Source organism: Tinamus guttatus, unplaced genomic scaffold (assembly GCF_059628265.1).
Source record: "Tinamus guttatus ecotype Peru unplaced genomic scaffold, ASM5962826v1 Tinamus_guttatus_pri_ptg000249l, whole genome shotgun sequence".
Taxonomy (NCBI): domain Eukaryota; kingdom Metazoa; phylum Chordata; class Aves; order Tinamiformes; family Tinamidae; genus Tinamus; species Tinamus guttatus.
Genome location: NW_028288783.1, coordinates 2,584,382 through 2,601,865, shown reverse-complemented (window position 1 = coordinate 2,601,865; position 17,484 = coordinate 2,584,382). Strand labels below are relative to the sequence as shown.

Here is a 17,484-nt window from a genome sequence, read left to right as displayed (position 1 = left end):
CTCCCTCTCCTACATAAATATAGAGAAATAAAGGCACCACATTTTCTACTGTGGCCAGAAACCAGAGAAAGACACAGGGAAGCAACAGCTGTGCAGCCAGCAGCAGGCACCTGAAATGCAGGAAGCATTTGAAAAACCACTGCTGATCATAAGGCTGTTGCAATGACGAAAGCAAAGGCGAAGATGGCCCAGTTGTGACCCACTGCAGTTGTGTTTTTACTCCTCGAGGACTGAGATGCAGAGGAAGCAGGGCAGGGAAGTAGAGCAGAGTCCTGTTACCCAACTCAGTTCTTGCTGTGAGCAGCAATCAGGCCTTGGGCTTGAAAAATGTAGTATTTCTGAGAAGCATGAGAGCTTGATGTGTGTTTGGGGATGTAAAGGAGGAAGAAAAAAAAAAGGGAAAGAAAAAAAAAGGAAAAAGTATGGGACAAAGAGAATGGATGCAATTTCGGTATGCTTATGTCCCAAATCTCTCAATACACCAAGGTGTCCTCGGAAAGGTTTGGAGAAGATGGTGGCAAATAACTTCCTATCTTTATAGCACTGACCCAAGCAAGAACTGGGAATAGCTAGCTTCTGACATACAATAGTTTGTAATATATCCCTGTTTCAACAACTATGGAGCTACCACATCTGCACTCTGCACTCAGTTTGGGACATTTTGTTGCCAGATGGATAATGTAAAATGGAAGGCGTTCAGAGAAGAGTGACAGAGCCATTAGATAGAGCGATTGATTTTCAGTCAACAGTTCGGATAAGCAACGCCTGTGGGAAAGGAAGACATGGTAGTGATTTACAAAAGCTTGGGAAACACAAGCGCTGAAGAATGAAAAGAACTGCTTAGGATAATACCAAATTGCCCAAGTAAAAAGATGAAATTAAGAAACTAAACATCTAAATAATACTTAGGAAAGATTTCCTAACAGTTGTTTGTCTAGTCGTCTCCCAGGGGAGCGAGCAGAAATTTCATTACTTAATTCACTAAAGACGTGTTAAAAAATCACTAATGCATGTGCAGTAAGGAAGCAAATGCAACTGTGGGGTAAATGCCACAACTCTGTGCACCAGAACTGGCAGCAACAGCTCCTTAGCCAAAACCCACGCAGTGGGCAGTGGGCAGCAGACAGGGCTCGGAGGCTGCAGGAGCAGCGGCCGGAGAAGAGGGCCCATCACCCCTGGCCTGGCGGGTAGATGGCAGTGAGACCACACAAGGGCTGCGGGCCCTGCGGGACACTGCAGAGCCAGGGCCTCTGCGGCCTCCTCGGCGACGCTCTGCTTCGGGGAGACTCGGACCTGCACACGGGGCTTCTCGCCTTCCTTCAGCTACCCGCCTCATGGCCTGCCTGCTCTCCAGGCGCCTTGCACAGGGAATTAATCCTCCTCCTCCGCTGTGTGCCAGTAAAACAAGCCACAAACCAACCTGTGAATAAATAGTCGCACCCGAGAGAGCCTGGTAGAGGGGAAGGACGTGCCACCAAACGAGAGACCCTTCCGAACCCAAGATGGCACCGCAACTGTCCGCACCGAGGTTGCGCCTCAGACTGTTTCACTGGTAGCCACTACCCACTTGGGAGATGAATCTGTTAACACAGTTTACCTAAGTACAGCCAATTATACCACGCTTGTCTTAGGCTGATGCTAGCTTAGTATATAAAAACATACAGTATCTGCTACCAAGCCTATTCCTATTTATAGGAATAAGTAAAGAGCGGCAACCACAATATCTACAGACAAATTCTTTAACTTGAGTCGATCTCCTGAAAGAAACTGCACGTGAGGAGTGGCGCGAGTTGAAGCTGTGTCAGCCACTCCATTGTAACCATGTTTATTAGAAACTTGAGAAGAGACCAAGAACAGAGAAAGAGGTATTTAAGAACCCTCCGAGAACAAGTCTTGCCAGAAATAGCACACCGTTCTACTGTGGTCACCCCAAACCTGGGCAAAAACCTTGCTGCAGCCTGTAGCTTTTTGGACTATTACTGAAGAACACTTGTATTTTTCAAAAATTTTGTAAGAGCATCTCAGTACCAAAGAGAAACAAAACATGGGTGGAAAAGCACACGGAGTAAGTGTGTGCAAGAAGGAGAAAAAAAAAAAACACATCGCTGAAGTGGCCACCTTCTCTTGCTTACACCAAATAACAACACATTAAAAAATGAAAAACATTTTTTATCAGGGAAGAAAATCATACGATTTGCTCCAGAGGAACAATCTTAAAATCCATGGGCATAGCTATAGGTCAGAAGCTCATTTTCTTTTTACTACATTTCAGCACTTTCTGGAGGGTTTTAAGTGCACATGTATTTAGATAGACACCTACATAGACCTTTTGAATATCCTTCAAAAAAATAAAATAATGGTAAGTGCAGTAATCTCCCTTTCCTCACTTTAAAGGTCATGGTTGTCTTCCCAGGCACTCAGAAGATGCCTTAGGAAAAGGAATAAGCTTACAAGACAAAGAAAACCAAGTAAAGGGCAAACTAAAATTGATGACTGCAAAATCTATTATCTTGCTGAACCATTAAAACTAAAAGACGGAAATAATTTTTTAATTATTTGTAACAGTGTATTATAAACCAAGTTCTCCAAGATTTTGACCTATAGTCACTAATCCCACCAAATGGTTCAAACTAGATGGGTGAATCCCAATAACCTCAGACACAAAAATAGCTCCATTCATTCTGACTCCTTACGTGTTTAAAAAAGTCCTGTGCCTACGCAGTACTGCACAAGCTACTTTTAAAGACGTTTATACTGTGAATATTTCTAAAAAATTCTGACACAGCTTTTAGCAATTAGGAAAAAACTCCTGGTACAACATCATTTAAGAAAGTATCTCCATGTGAGCTGAAACTGTTCCTAAGAAATCATTTCAAACACCCACTCACACAAAAGGAAAAAAGCTTGCTTCCTAAAATAAATCAGTTTAAATTTAATGTGCCACTCTGTTGTACTGTGGAAACGGCAACCATTTAGAAGAAACACTTGATTAACACATATTTACCTCAATTTTGAATATCTCTATAGTTCCCATCAGTGACTTATTTACAGGTAAGTACATAAATAAACAAAAATCTTGGTATTACAGACTGCATTTGCTTGTCACCATCTCCATCAAAAGCAGCTCTAGTTCTCTACTAAGTGTTTATTGGCAGGCACTTGAGGGAAACAACTTTATCGTTGAGATAGAAAGCTTCATGTGGGACCTGTGAATGAACAGTTTGCTGATCACCAGCCCAGGAGGAGAATGAAGTTTAGAGAAGCGATGTTCTCAAGCACATCACACACAGGGAATGCAGCAGGACTCTAGCAGGAGTTCAGCTGATGGTCACGTCAAATGACTCACATGCTTCCTGAAGACACTGCATATTTAGGAGGCACTGAGGACGCAGATGAAATCCCAGCTGGCACTATGGGCAGCAGGACACACCAGATGCACAGCAGCAGCAAGGAGTGAGCTCTCTTGCCAACAGCAATGCAGGTCAAAGTCTTCAGGCCCTCAGTGTCGATGAGAGTTTGTTGGAAGATATGAAGAAGGTAGACACGGACATGACACACATAAAACCAGTGACCCTGACATTGGTATGTCACAACTTGGTGATGCTTTGGAGTATGATGGAATAATATACTTTTTTTATTCTGATAATCCTGGTCTCCCTCCAACAGAAGCTCTGTGGATATCTTATGTTCCACTGATGAGCACTGACATACCTGAGCCTGCCCATCCTCCAGGAGCTGTGCTGCTTTCCCGGCCCAGACTGGCCAGGACTTAGATTTTTACACTTCCACCATAGCCAGGGCTGCAATGGACTTGGAGAACCAGTAGTAACCGATGGCACAAGGTACATATTGAAATTAGGAGTCTATTGTTAGGTGCTGCTGATGCTAAACACACCAAAGCAGCATTGTTGGCCCATTTGTACTGGTAAGGGGCCTAGGGCAATTTAGCTCTATCTCAGTTATGACCACAGAACATTTTTGCCTCTTCCTGGAGGCTCCCACCCTCTCTCTTGCTCTTCCCCAAGCTTGCTGAGATGCTTCTGTGCAAAGTCAGTGTGAAGGCTGACAGAAAGAAAACACTGACCCTCCACAGAAGTCTGTACAGCGAAGCCTGGAGACTCCTTTGTGTAGAGGAGATTAGGGCAGGCCAAGCACTGCAGTGGCTTCCTAGTTACAGGTGCCTGTTGGTTCGTAACAGCAATGAAACCAGAGCCCTCCAGAGACATCGCAGTCCTTCTGAAAGCAAACAGCACAGTCCGGCTGGGGGAACCTTCACTACGCCAAGAGGAACGACAGAACACAGGAAAGTAAACTTGGCAAGAGACACTACTGCGGGGTAAATCAGCTACCTCCCCTGCGTGCTTAAGCGCTGTCACTGCTAGAGCTGCAATTCGGTGCTGAGTCCTACTAGTGCCAGGACCGACACGGGCATCAGCTGTTCCTTAAGGCAGACAGTGACATCAGTATCTAGTCCCAGCTGAGCTTGCCCACATCTCTGCTAGAGACAGAAGCCAACATCTCCTGTCTTTGAAGAGGAATCCTTAAGCACTAATCCTAACCAGCTAGTCACATCCTCTCAAGGATAAGAATTAGTGCATCTGAATTCAGCAGGACAGATTTAAGATGTGTTTTAATGACAAAAAAATGCTTTATAGAGAATGAAGCAAATATAGATGGTCCAGAGAATTCTTTGCTGGAGGATGTTGGAGGCAAAATGAAAGCTGGTACCCCTAAACAGACCTACTCTGGCCATTCAAGAAAATCCTGGCAAAAGTATGGTCTGGAAGGACAGGATATACAATGGCATCCTTGGAGCTGCCAGGTCTTGGTTAAGCAGCCACTTGAATCCTGGGAGACACAGAAGTGTTGGATCAGCCTTATTTGCTGCCTTGCTCCCTCCACCGCAGAGTTCGGGTCACCCACAGCCCCTGTGGTGTCAATTCTCAGAGGGTTCAAACCATCAGAATAGACAAATGTTCTTGACAAAAATATGTGATCTCTTCCATCCCAGATGTCCTGATTACCTATGGAGAGATTTTAAAGCTGCAAAATCTGGGTCTGGACTTTGAATATCTAATGTTTCCAAGCTATTCAGAACATACAAGCGTAAAGATTTGGATATTTCCAAAATTTAGATGTTGATTTAATCTTCTGGAATTTAAAGATATGAGGGAATTTAGTCCAGACAACCTTTTTTTTTTTTTTTTTTTTTTTTAATATTAGTCATGACATACTTTTATATGCCCTGAAAGAAGTTTGTTTCTTCTGATTCACTCTGACTGCTAGTAAGTTAAATGCTGTGGTTTGTGCTCTAAGTGAACACAGAATATTTTCTGGAAGTTTTCCTTAGTTTGTGTATACAGAGCCAATCCATTTAACCCTCACTTCCCTAAACTGCCAAAACTTCTGCCCTTACAAAAAAAAAAAAAAAAAAAGGCATTTTTTTCCAAAGACTGTTTTGAAACCTCTCTACAAGTTCACTCACTGTACAGAATAAATCTTCTTATTTATTATCAGGTCATCTTCTCAAAACATCAGGAAAAAGCTTCTAATATACATAACCTTTGTTTTCATTCTACTGGTGGAATTGAAGCAATGTCAGGCTTTTTATAGCCATAATATTTGTTTTGTCCTTCTTCTGCATGTTTTAACCAGCTGCTAGGATAATCATCAAAAATCGCCAGGGAAATGGATCACTGCTGGTGCCGCTGAAAACAGCTAAATCAAGATAATCCAGTACTACCACAAAAGCAAAAATTACAGCAGGCAAAATCAGCAACAACATATTCTCTTTCATTTCTTCAGACAGCCACTGAAATAATTTCCCAAATGTCAGAGTTAGTTCTCTTTTGTGTGTTTATGTATGTGTATATACACATATAGTACACCCTTCAATGTCATCGTCTATATTCATTAATTCACATGAATCTTCCAAACTATTAGCCTTATAGCATTATTTCTCTTTTTTTTTTTTTTTTACATGTACTTTTCATTTCATCTGGACTATGGAGCCACTTCTACCTAGCTCTCCTCTGCTTCACTAAATCCAAATTTAAGGCAACCGAGCATTGCCAAATGGGAAACTTCTTTAAGCCTAAGCAAGAATAAGCTGATCCAGAGAGATCCACACTGACTTTCTTTCATCCTGAGGGTCTGTCTGCTGTCAAGTGTCCAGACAAAAGGAAAGACAAAATAAGGGAGGGGGGAAAAAAGAGTCTTCAGCCTTGAAACCAAAAAATATGGCCCTTTCCCAAGGCAACAGCAATGCCATGACTCCGTCTGCGACGCTGAGCAGCCTGAAGGAGGGAAACAAGTGATTTTAAGTGAAACATGATAGGAAACATCCCCAGTCAAGAGGCGCACGGGCCTGGGCAGGCTCACTGCTTAAATGAGAGCCACCAGTGGCACCGTGGCAATGGGGACAGAGCCACACAGCAGCCTGACCAGCTGTGATGAATTTTAAATCCTTTTCTTCATACTTGCCAAAGTGCCTGCACAGGCCCCAGCTTCGCTAGGGGACACTGTCCTCAAAGGAGGTTTGGTCACTACCTTTTGCCCTGTCCTTGTATGTTAATTCTAAATTTTGAGCATTATTAGAACTACAATAGCAAATTCAAACGATTCTTTAAGAACACAATTAGCTTCATGTTCTGCAACCTGAAATCAGCCAGTGTCCAAGTAAGCCCAGCAATCAAATGCCTAATACTTAGTCCTAGTGTACATAAATCTATTTAGATAGCAATTAACTCCCAGTCCAGTTTCAAATCGGCTACATGATGCATTTAAAACAACACAAAATAAAAAGCATGAAAAAAGAAAGGCAGGAGGTTAAGTGACAACCAAAAGCAAAATCAGCAGCCTGCCTTCTAAAACATCTTCAAAACAGTGGTAGTAAATGTGCTCAAGTTTTTGTTTTTTTTTTTTTTAAACCATGCTGCTACAGATTGTTATTTTTGGTATCACTCACAGGGGAGCGTTTCTATATACTAGCTTTTCAATTGCCACAATAAAGCAGATTTCTTAAACATCTCTACTATGATTTTAGTGGATAAAATCCTTCACAACCCTATACCCAAATAAACGTAGGTAATCCCAACAGTTCGGGAATTAGCTACACATCCTCTACTTCCAGTCACATTTATGAAGATTTCTTCAGTGCTGCTTTTTGGAAGGCTCTTTTTGTTCTGGGATCTGACACCCAAGACCCTGATCCTGTAAGCACTCCCAGGGCAGAACTGAAGCAATAGATGATTGTATCAACTCCCATAAAGTCATTCAGAGCTTAATCCTATCAGATTAATACACTGCCAATGATATGATAAAGTTTTTGCTGGTGTTAATTTTTTAATATATATTAAAGAACCTGAAACATCATGTGAATGCCAAAAGAACTACTGAATTGTTGGCTAACCTCATTGTTCTTTTATTCCTTAGAAGACAAGGGTGGCTACGCTATTATTCTTTAACAATGAGCCGCTCGCAGAGACTGGTCTGATCACCCCAGGAACCCAGCTGTGTGCCCAGCCCCGACCCACAGTGCAGAAGGGGCACAAAAAGCCCCTTCTCTCTTGCTTCTGAACCGCAGTTCAGAAAACCCTCTGCCCTCCCCTCTTCAAAGACTGTGACACCTGCCTAGCAGCTCCCAACCATGCAAAGATTTTAGTGCAGAGCTCATGGACAGCCTTTCTGATCCTTGACGACTCCTCAGCTTCCTTGTTTTGTACTTGTACCACAGAGAAAGATACAACAATTATTTTATATTGCAAAGCCACATTACAGCAGTTAAGAACACAAAAGTAAAGGAAGATACTTGGAATACAATAAACAGCTTACATAAAACAGCTCTCCTCTTACTATAAATACAGTGATACCATGCTCATTTGCAATGATCAGACATAAACAAGAGTTTTTTCTCTTCAGAAACAAATCTAGATACACATCTAGATACAAATATATAAACAAAAGGTATACATATATATGCACTATACAAACATATAACATGCATTACTGCTGAGTTACAACCGGACTACTCAATCGCATCATAACTCACTAATTTCTTGCAAATAACTAAAGATCCCATGAGACCTTTAAAGAAGGAAATTATTTTGCCACTTGTGAAACACTAGATATGGTTGAAAATTATGGTAGCTATTTCTTTTTTGGACATCAAGTAAGCGCTCCACCCTACCTGAACTCAAACACAAATATCAGACGTCCTGTCATAATAAAGAGAAAGCCAAAACAAGAAGCATGTGTTCTCTGCTACTGGAGATAATAGCCAAAACATACATTTCCCCTTCCTATGACAAATGAGATAGCTGGGGAAGGGCCACCAAGCTTCAGACTATAAAACATACTGTAGTTACATTGCAGGATTCAATTTTAACTATGCTTCAGTTCATATTTAAATATTTCTCTTAAATTTAACCACTGTAAATGAAATCCAGATACAAATATTTCTCTGGCTATTCAGCTTGTGCACTGAAGAGGAAAAGGGAAAGCCTTATGCAATTCATGTAAGTTCTCCCTGAGGCATGCTGTGCTGATATAAAATCTCTATCCATCACGACTCAAACAGGTGCACATGTATGCTCCAGATTAACAGCATATGTTTAGCTGAAGCCTGGAAAAATGAGGGCAGAATTGATTCAGCAGCTGAAATCTTGTCAAATAAAGTAAAGATCATTTGAGGAGGTATAAGAAAAGGCTTCATTAGGACAAGTAACTTGGATTCTGTCAAGTGTTTTTTTTTTTTTTCCATTCGTGCTGTTACAAGACTGATTGTTGATTCATATAGTTGATTCGTATAGTTCACCTTCAAAAGGTGAAGTAATTTTGTATTTTGAGGTTATACCAAACTTAATCCCCCAAAGCTTCCCATCTCCCATAACTGCTTCACGTGCTGCTCTCTCGCAGTGCTCAGTGAGGAGCTCTCTGCACAACCATCTCTCTCTGTCATTTCAGCCCATCAAGGAGTCACTGTTCCTTAAACTGTCCCACTGCTACAAAAGCTTTAAGCTGCTCTTCACATTTAGACTCTCCTCTGAGCTCACAAGTGGGCAGGGCCAGGCAATTCATCCTGTTGCTCTTATTTTATGAATTATTAAATATTTGTACAGTGGAATAAGCATTCATTGAACAACAGCACCAATAGCAGTGAAGCATTTCACAGCCACTGTTTTGTTGGAATGGACGAGAGTGGTTTTTTACTCAAGTACTGGAGACATTAGGAGAATTTAAGATCCTCCCACATTGCAGATAGTCTGCAATCCAGGTGCACATCAGAGAAAAGGAAGTATATGCATCTTGACCTTAACTGTTAACAAAACTTACACCCCAGGGCATGCAGTTTAATAGCCTCGTCACTCCTGTTCTAGGAAGATTTACATATAATGTCTGCTTTTGCTGAAATTACTAGGAACACGGCCCCTGAAACATTTTGCGCAGATCCCAGTCCACATAAAATATAAACCTCTCTTCACTTTTACTCAGTCACTTTTCCTAGTACTTCTTACATTTGACACCCTGATTTTTCCTCGTCAGTAACACGCTATACTGCGCTAAAGCACTATTTATTCCGATTTGAAATGTACTATTTTTCAGCTTGGGGGAGCAGCCAGCTCTTCTGGTACTCTGCTGATGCAAAACAGTGCAATAAAATTCTCTTCCTCTTCTATTATGCTCGCCAAGAACTAGCCTTTTGGCATTACAAGTTAGTCTTCACCTCATCTAACCCTTGTAAGATTGCGAAATAGCAATTACTATAAGGAGACAGAGGAGGCTGGTATGAAAACCGTGTTTGCCGTTGCCACCCTTGGGGGTTCAGAGGCGCTGCCAGTTTGCTGTGCAGTCCTGGCACAACCTACACGGGCTCCTTGGGAAGGCCTGAGCTCAGCAGCTGCCTGTGGCTCCCTTCCTCCCCGTGCCCCATAGCAGTGGGGCTGGGCTCGGTCCAACCCCAGCAGGAACTAGCCTGGGGCTCCTGTGACAACCCACCTCGTAGCATCAGGTCCTTTTAAAAGAAAAGGTATGAGGTGGGGAAGTTCCCATTGTGTTGCACGTGGACCATGGTCTCCCACAGAGGAGACAGCTGACATCCAGGTTAAAAAAAAAAAAAATGAAAAAAAAAGCTGGTTCCAGCAAGCAGAGCATGAAGTTCTTGGCAGTTTCAGCCCATGAAGAACAGGCGAATTGACTTGGGGTAACTATGTCAGCGTTGTGGTAGAAGATGATACTCAAGGGCAGGTTGCTTGGTGGCTGATAGCACTTCAGCATTTAACTACACTACGTGCGCCACTTCCGAGCTCTGGGCATAGTCCAAATCTAATAGTTTGAATCGCTTTCAGCTTGTTCTCTCCTGAAGTGTGAGAGAACAACAGCTCAAGGAACAGCTTCTGAAAGAGCTTCACCATTGAGGTGTCTAAGGCAAAAAACAGGGACAAAAGGCAGATACACTACAAGCTAAAATCAACGTATTTTCATGCACCTCAAGAACTCAGAGCCTTTTCAAAGGCCGGCCTAACACGAAATCCAAGGCCGTGTGCTTAGGGATTGTCCTATACCAGGTAACACCCAACAAAACAGAAGATTGACAGCAGAAAATATTCCTTGAACAACCTGGGGAACCTATGCTACACCTGCGTGGCTCTTGCTTGCTGCTGTGTAGTTGGAAAACCCCATACTTTACACTTGGGTTGCATCCTGATGCCATCAGCTGCATATCCTCACCCCTCCTCGCTAAGATCTATCAGACGTGCAGTGAAGCCAACATTCCTCTCCATCCACTCCCCAGCCTCGAGTCACATTAAATACACCACAAACATCAGAAAATGCTGTGTGCGATCTCCTCCAAGGCACAAGATGGGATCTATGCTCCTACTGACTTCTCCAGCCTGGCCCTGATATGCGTCTTGCCACTCCTGGCTCACCGTGGTGAGAAGCACAGGGCTGTGCCCCTGCTGCAGCCACCAATCCCCACATAAATACCGTGCAGGTGATCACCTTCCCAGCTTCGTGCTCCCAAGTTTCCTCTGCAACTGCCTTAAATGACCAAGATGCGCTGTGGCCCTTTGCTTCAATATTGCTAGAACCAGTAAGGACATCTAATTTAGGGGGAATATTTTAGTTGCAAAAAATAATACAATGCTTCCCCCTCCCCCCATGTTACTATCTGTAAAAACTCCTAAAGTCTTTATATTTCCAGTCAACCAAATCAGATGCAAAATCCTCTTCTATCATGTCTTGAAACCTCAGTACTCTGGAGGGGATTATTGCTAGCATCAAAAATAGCACAGGAAACTTGGGGATGCAAACCAAGTATTTTTGAAAAGTCTGTTAGCAAAAATAGCAAGTTTCCATCAAGCTCTCTCTTGCATGACACTTAACAGTTTTGGTATTTCTGCGCATGTATAAAGTCCATTTCCTATTGTATTTCCCATCTCATGGCTCCTTTGGGAAAACCTACTCCATAAACAAACAATTCCCAGACCAGATAACTATGTTTCTCTACTGACCCTTTTCCATACAACCCAACAATAACAGAACCACAGTCTCCACATTGCCACTTTCTGGTGTGTTTATGCTGCTTTAGCAATGATGCAATGGAAAGAAATCGACATGCTATTAGTATTAGTAATATTATTATTACGCTAAGGACTGCAAGCAAGACTGGTATTAGTTAAGCTTTTAATTTTCCATTCAAAAACAAAAGCTTGTCCAAGGTTTTCTAACCATTCACTGTTATGAAAGGTCAGAATATTCCATCAGAGACCTTAAAAAATGTGCTACTTTAAAAATGTTAATATAGTTAATCCATTTTGAGTAATTCCTTTTATGAGCAATGTCAAAAGGACACAGAGTTAACTCAGTGGGCCTCAGCTGCCCAGGGGCTTCTAACAGATGAGGAGACAGGGACAGAAGTGACAAACTCTTTGGTCTCTCATTACCTGAGAAAGGGGGAGAGAACCTCTGCAAAAAGAATTATTTCCTGAAAACAGGGAATGTGCAAGGGAGCAGAACACGGATGGTTTGGTTGCGTTTGGAATCTGAAGCACGGTTACCTTTGGTAACACCTGCAATAGTCTGTGAGACAGCACACGTGGCTCTCCCATGGGATTTGGCATTTACATCTGGACACTAGGCATGAAAACAATTTCCAAACCAGTCGTCATTCTTCTGTCTTCTCCTTGTCACACTTAAAATGGACTTCTCAGCCTCAATTCTCCACATATAAGGAATTTAGAAGGCTACATAAAAACACAGAAAGGGTAAAAATCCATTATGCAGAGGATCAAATGAACCTGCTTTCCCTGCAGTTTGAAAATCAGCTAGATTTGACAAAAATTGTTTTTAGTTTGTAAATCTCTGATATCCATTACACAAAAATAGAGGTGGCTTGTCGATAGTAAGGGTGAAAAAGCCTTCACAGGACACACACTAAGCCAGCAATTCCACAATTATCTCTATGCTCAGGAGAATGTATTTTAAATGGGTAACAGGAGAGAGAGGAAAGAAGCTTGTTCAGTGCATCTCTCTGTGCTCAGTCCATTAATGCCTGTAGAGTGCAAAAGGAACAAGGTATTTCATCAAGCACAAATGAAAACTGTGCAGTGCTACCACCCCATGCGGCATCACGTAACTTTACTACCTTACTTGTCCAACTCTGCCATGCCCAAAAGCATGGCACACACTGAACTGCACGCAGCCCCGTGCAACACCTGTTAATAAACATACCAAAACTAACCATTATCAGGAATCTTAAGACGTCCAGGAAGTCTCAGCTGTTTTCACAAGACACTTCCTTATCAAACGGCATTAGTGCCCCCGGAACATGTGCCACTCAGCTCAGCGGTCATGTAGCACGAGCAGGAGTTGTTATGGAGACTCACGTCTTCCCAGCAGTTCCAGGCTGTAATTAGTGCTGGATGCTACAATGCAACTAACAAACTGTCTCCATGGTAACCAGCAAAATCCTATACTTTTAAGGTTCCAGCAACTGGTATTTTTTATAGACCGTTAAGATGTAGTTAAGAGCACATGGCTCGCCTTATTTGTTTGCCAGGCTCAGCCGAGAAACACATTCTCTCTTCCAAGATATTTATACAGTGTTTATGGTGATTGACAGGAATCAGTCACATATGTCAAGAATAAAGTATGTTCTGTATTTCACAGAGTGAAGGCCACAAATGAATAGGGATTTTTCATTCTTAAATGTACTTATGCATATAAATTAAAGTACACACAGCGGGCAGATGCCCGAAGCTCAGCTCACTCAAGTCTTTTACCTTCAAAAAACTCCTTCTCAGCATACGTGAGGTTGAGATATAGATTTTAGAAGCTTACATCTCAGGTTAGAGATGTATTTAAACCATATCTATGCCACCTGCATGTGCCAGCAGAGCCTGATGGGTTCTGGCACACCATTCTCCCTCTTCCAGGGCTTTGGCTTGCGTCTACATAGTTTTTCCAGGTCAGAAACCGAGATCTCAAGACAGTCTCACAGACTGTGGGGGAGACTTGCCAAACGACAATACACCGTGTTTATGAAACGCCAGTGGGAGTTTATGACACTCCTGTGCAGAGTTTCATGAGGTTCAGGCCAAGACAAAAATCTCAGTTTCTTCTGCCTACCAGCACACATGATGACACTACTTGAAACTGCGACATAACAAAACGGGCAAGTGCCAGAATCCTACTTGTTCTGCTTCTGATACTTGCACAGCTCTTCTACTCAGGCAGAGATACAAGAGAGCCACTTGCTTCAGCAAGTGCCAATGGCAGGACTCCCACAGCAGCACCTATTTTTGCAATTCGGTGCTCCTCAGCAAACGCAGGGCACTGACAGTCTGAACCAGACTATCACATGCCATTTGCATGCTAAGCAATAGTGTGAGAGGAATTAACAGATACATATACAGGAACATATATGCACGTACACACACACATATATAGAGAGAGTGATTTTCCACATTTTTGGCTCACTCCTATATAGAGCAGAAAATCATGAATATCTATATTATATGTATTTTTTAGGTGAGCTCAAAAATGAGCAAAAATGAGAAAATCATGCATTTGTTCTACTTCTCGGCCTCTGGAATTAAAGCAGATAGAAGTTTGTGTGAGTTGCTACCTGAAAGCAGTGAGCATAGCCAGGAGTCTTTAGGAGTCCCTACAGACTTGCAGTGGTGGCCTCTCTGCCTTATCAGAAGCCAGAAAAAAAAAAAAAAGAATTTCTACTTCAGTAAAAAGCATCAGTCCCATTTTTAAGAGGGATACCACCCACCTCTAAGCTGAATGAAGATGAATCTATCTATCCTTTCTCAAACACCATAAGGACCTTAGAAACGGATACACAGACAAAAAAAATATAAAACCAGAGACTACAGGAGGTATTCTAACAGCTATTATATATGTTGGGGAGAGCTAAAGCTCCTGGGGTATAAGTACACTGGGTAGAGTTAGTTATATATGACCTGGAGATAAGAAAGTCTTTCAGAGGCCACTGCAAAAATATGTTGGCAATGCCTGGCAGCTGGCAATGAACACGGGGTGACTGGGGGCAAACACTCCTGAAGCTGACAAATACGGAAGCGAAGCAGATGTCAGGGGATGCTTGTAGGCACCAGACAGGCACTAACACTACTCGGACACACTAGGGATTACATAAGGCCATGGAAAGGCCATAGGGAAGAGTTGCATTAATATGAAGCTTTCTTCCAACCAACATACAAGAAAACCAGTGGAAAAGTCAGCACGGCTTGAGTCCAGTCATCCAACTTCAGTTCTTCAGAGGGAGAAAGAAAGAACACAAAATGCACTTTCTACTGTCCTTCCCATTTACTCTTCTTTGTAAGTGGCCATCTCAGTAAGTTCCCTACTGGAAACAAGCCACTGCAAATTGTACTGGGATAACACTAGGCATGATACAGGAGTAGATATTTATAAATAATCAGTATCTTGCTGACGAAAAGGGATGAAATGCCACTGCTTCTTTCTATTCATGATTTCAGCTATTTCTGCTGCCTAATTTCTACAGGGTTTCATCACCAGATATAGATTAGCAGCCTTAATCTAAACAAACTCACTCACAGCCCTGCTTGAGCTCATTAGTGCTGTCACCAGATGCTGTTCTCTGTGTACAGGAGCATCTCCAGTTTTTTCCTGTTAGTGCATGACCCAAGCTGCTAGCATTAGTTTCAAATTAAAACAAGAAATCATAATACAGCTTCAAACACTGGCTCTTCTGGGGATTAAATGCATGCAAGGCTATGACAATTTCATATTTACTGGTTTTCTTAAAAGGCATTTTTGTTTTACAGATCGTTTTAGCATTTTTGGCTCACGGCTCTACACAGATATGAGTAATGCACAGGCTATTTGCTTTCCCAGCAAAAGTGCAGAGTATTTGTCATTATAAATATCATATAGGGCTATACAGACAGATGAAGCCTGGGCTTTCTCTTTGCACAGAACAAAGCTTTGACACCAAGGCCCTCAAAAAAAAAAAAAAAAAAAAAAAAAAAAAAAAAAAGAAACACTCTACGGGGCAAGAATTTAAAAACCCATACACTGACCAAGCTGCTGCAGCCAAAGTAAGTATCATAAACACAAGTCATGACCCAGCTCCGGTTTTTAAGTGAATGAAAAATTAGAGGGCGAGGAGGCCAAGTATGTGAGCTTCACAGGGAATGTCTCCTTGGATCTGCAAAGCAGGACGGATTAGATCTCATGGTGAGCTGATGGGGCTACCAGCACTGAACGAGACCTGAAGCAACAGCAGCAATCTTAGTCCCTGCCCATCAGTCACAAAGGTACAAAGCCAGCAAATGGAAAATATATTTTCTGATTCTCCTCTCTTCCCTGGAGCCCTGCGCTGCTGCCTGAGCACTGCAGCATTCTCCTTTGCTGGCTCACTGGCAAGATAAACATATTCCAGCCTCAAACGCTGCTTCTGTCCAACTGCTGGTGAAAACTCCAGTCAGTCTCGGAGATTAGGAGGATGATCTGGGGCACTACTCAATCCAAGAAAAATGCTCATGTGGGAATGCAAAGCTGCTGTTGTGACCCAGAGGTTTTTTGTTTTTTTCCACTGGCTCTCATTCTGCAAGTCCAGATTCAAACAGCTTCTATCTTTATGCTCTATCCACACCAGTTTCCTTCCAACTTTTTTTTTTTTTTTTTAAGGGGGAGTTGCACACTTGGATTCAAACACATTCTTACAGTATCAGTTAAGCACTGCTTTTCTGCACCTACGATGACTCGTGGCATGACTGAGGCAGGCCTCATACTCATACAATGTCAGGCTGAATTAATTCAACTCTAATACTTCGAGACATCTGCAGAAGGCAGCAGCAGTGAACACACACATATGATTTTTCTGATTAGACCACACTTAAAATCTATGATTCCTTATTGTTACAAAATACTTTGGAAGAATGTTGTAGGTGCTGATGCATGTGTTCCAACCATGCACACAAATTCCAGTTCAGCTCAATGTTTTCTGCCTCCCTCTCTGCAGTTGTCCTTGCTAGCCATTCTAAAAGTGGTACATTTTAAGCATTCCCCAAGTTTGACACCAGCATCAGCTATATGTCATCACTGAGCGCAGCAGCTCCTGCATATTCCTCATATTTTCTCAGAAGGCTATGACTGACTCATAACGACATTCCTGTGAGAGGCTTTAAAAAATGCTAGTGAGAGATAATGGGGAAACTGCTAGTTTTGTTATTATTTTTAGTTACAGGCAGCTCTTATGTCTTTAGCACTTTTCCTCCCTCCTGCCTTGGAACTAAAGACAAGACATATAGATTGAACAACAGATTAGAAGTTATAACAGGAAAAGGACTGATTTTTTTTTTTGTTGTTGTTGTTGCAAAATCCCTCCTAAGCAAAACTAATTAAATCACAGACTTGCACATGAACAAACACAGACTTTTAAGGTTGCTTACAAAACAAGAACAGCTTAAATTATCACAGTAATACAAAGACAAATCTTGAGTTGCAGTCAAGGCATGTAATCTCATTGTCAACAGTGGCTAGAACAAACTTTGTGAAGTCTGTATCTAGAGTTGGCCCAAATCCCGCAGATCTGGAAATCCTTGAACTTTGTGAAAGCTTTGATCCAGTCCAGACTTTGTGGCTCTGATTCACTTCAGCTTGGGAAGGACCCAGATCTGCTTAAAATATATTTCACAACACATCTCTGCCTGCATTTTTTTTCAGATAGATCACAAATACCACAGGCAGAACCATTTTTCCTCATTCACAATACCTGCTAGCAGAGCCAGATTTTCCCATCTCTTACCCTAAGAATTACAAAAATAAATAAATAAATAAGTAAATGAAAATAGCAACAGCAAGTATTTGATCAGTTGACTTGCTATGAAGGAACAGGGAGGAAGTAAAAGCACTGAAATTGCCACATGCAGCCTGTTTTGGAGCTGAGAGAAATTCAAGCCAATAAGAAAGTATGACTTGTACAGTGAG

General features: G+C 42.0%; 1 protein-coding gene across 4 annotated transcripts in view; it reads right to left on the bottom strand.

Moving 5' to 3' along the window:
- The window catches only part of SLC35D4 (solute carrier family 35 member D4), a 49,516-nt gene that overhangs the window by 4,754 nt on the left and 27,278 nt on the right, over positions 1 to 17,484 (bottom strand). The gene's annotated exons all lie outside the window — the stretch shown is intronic.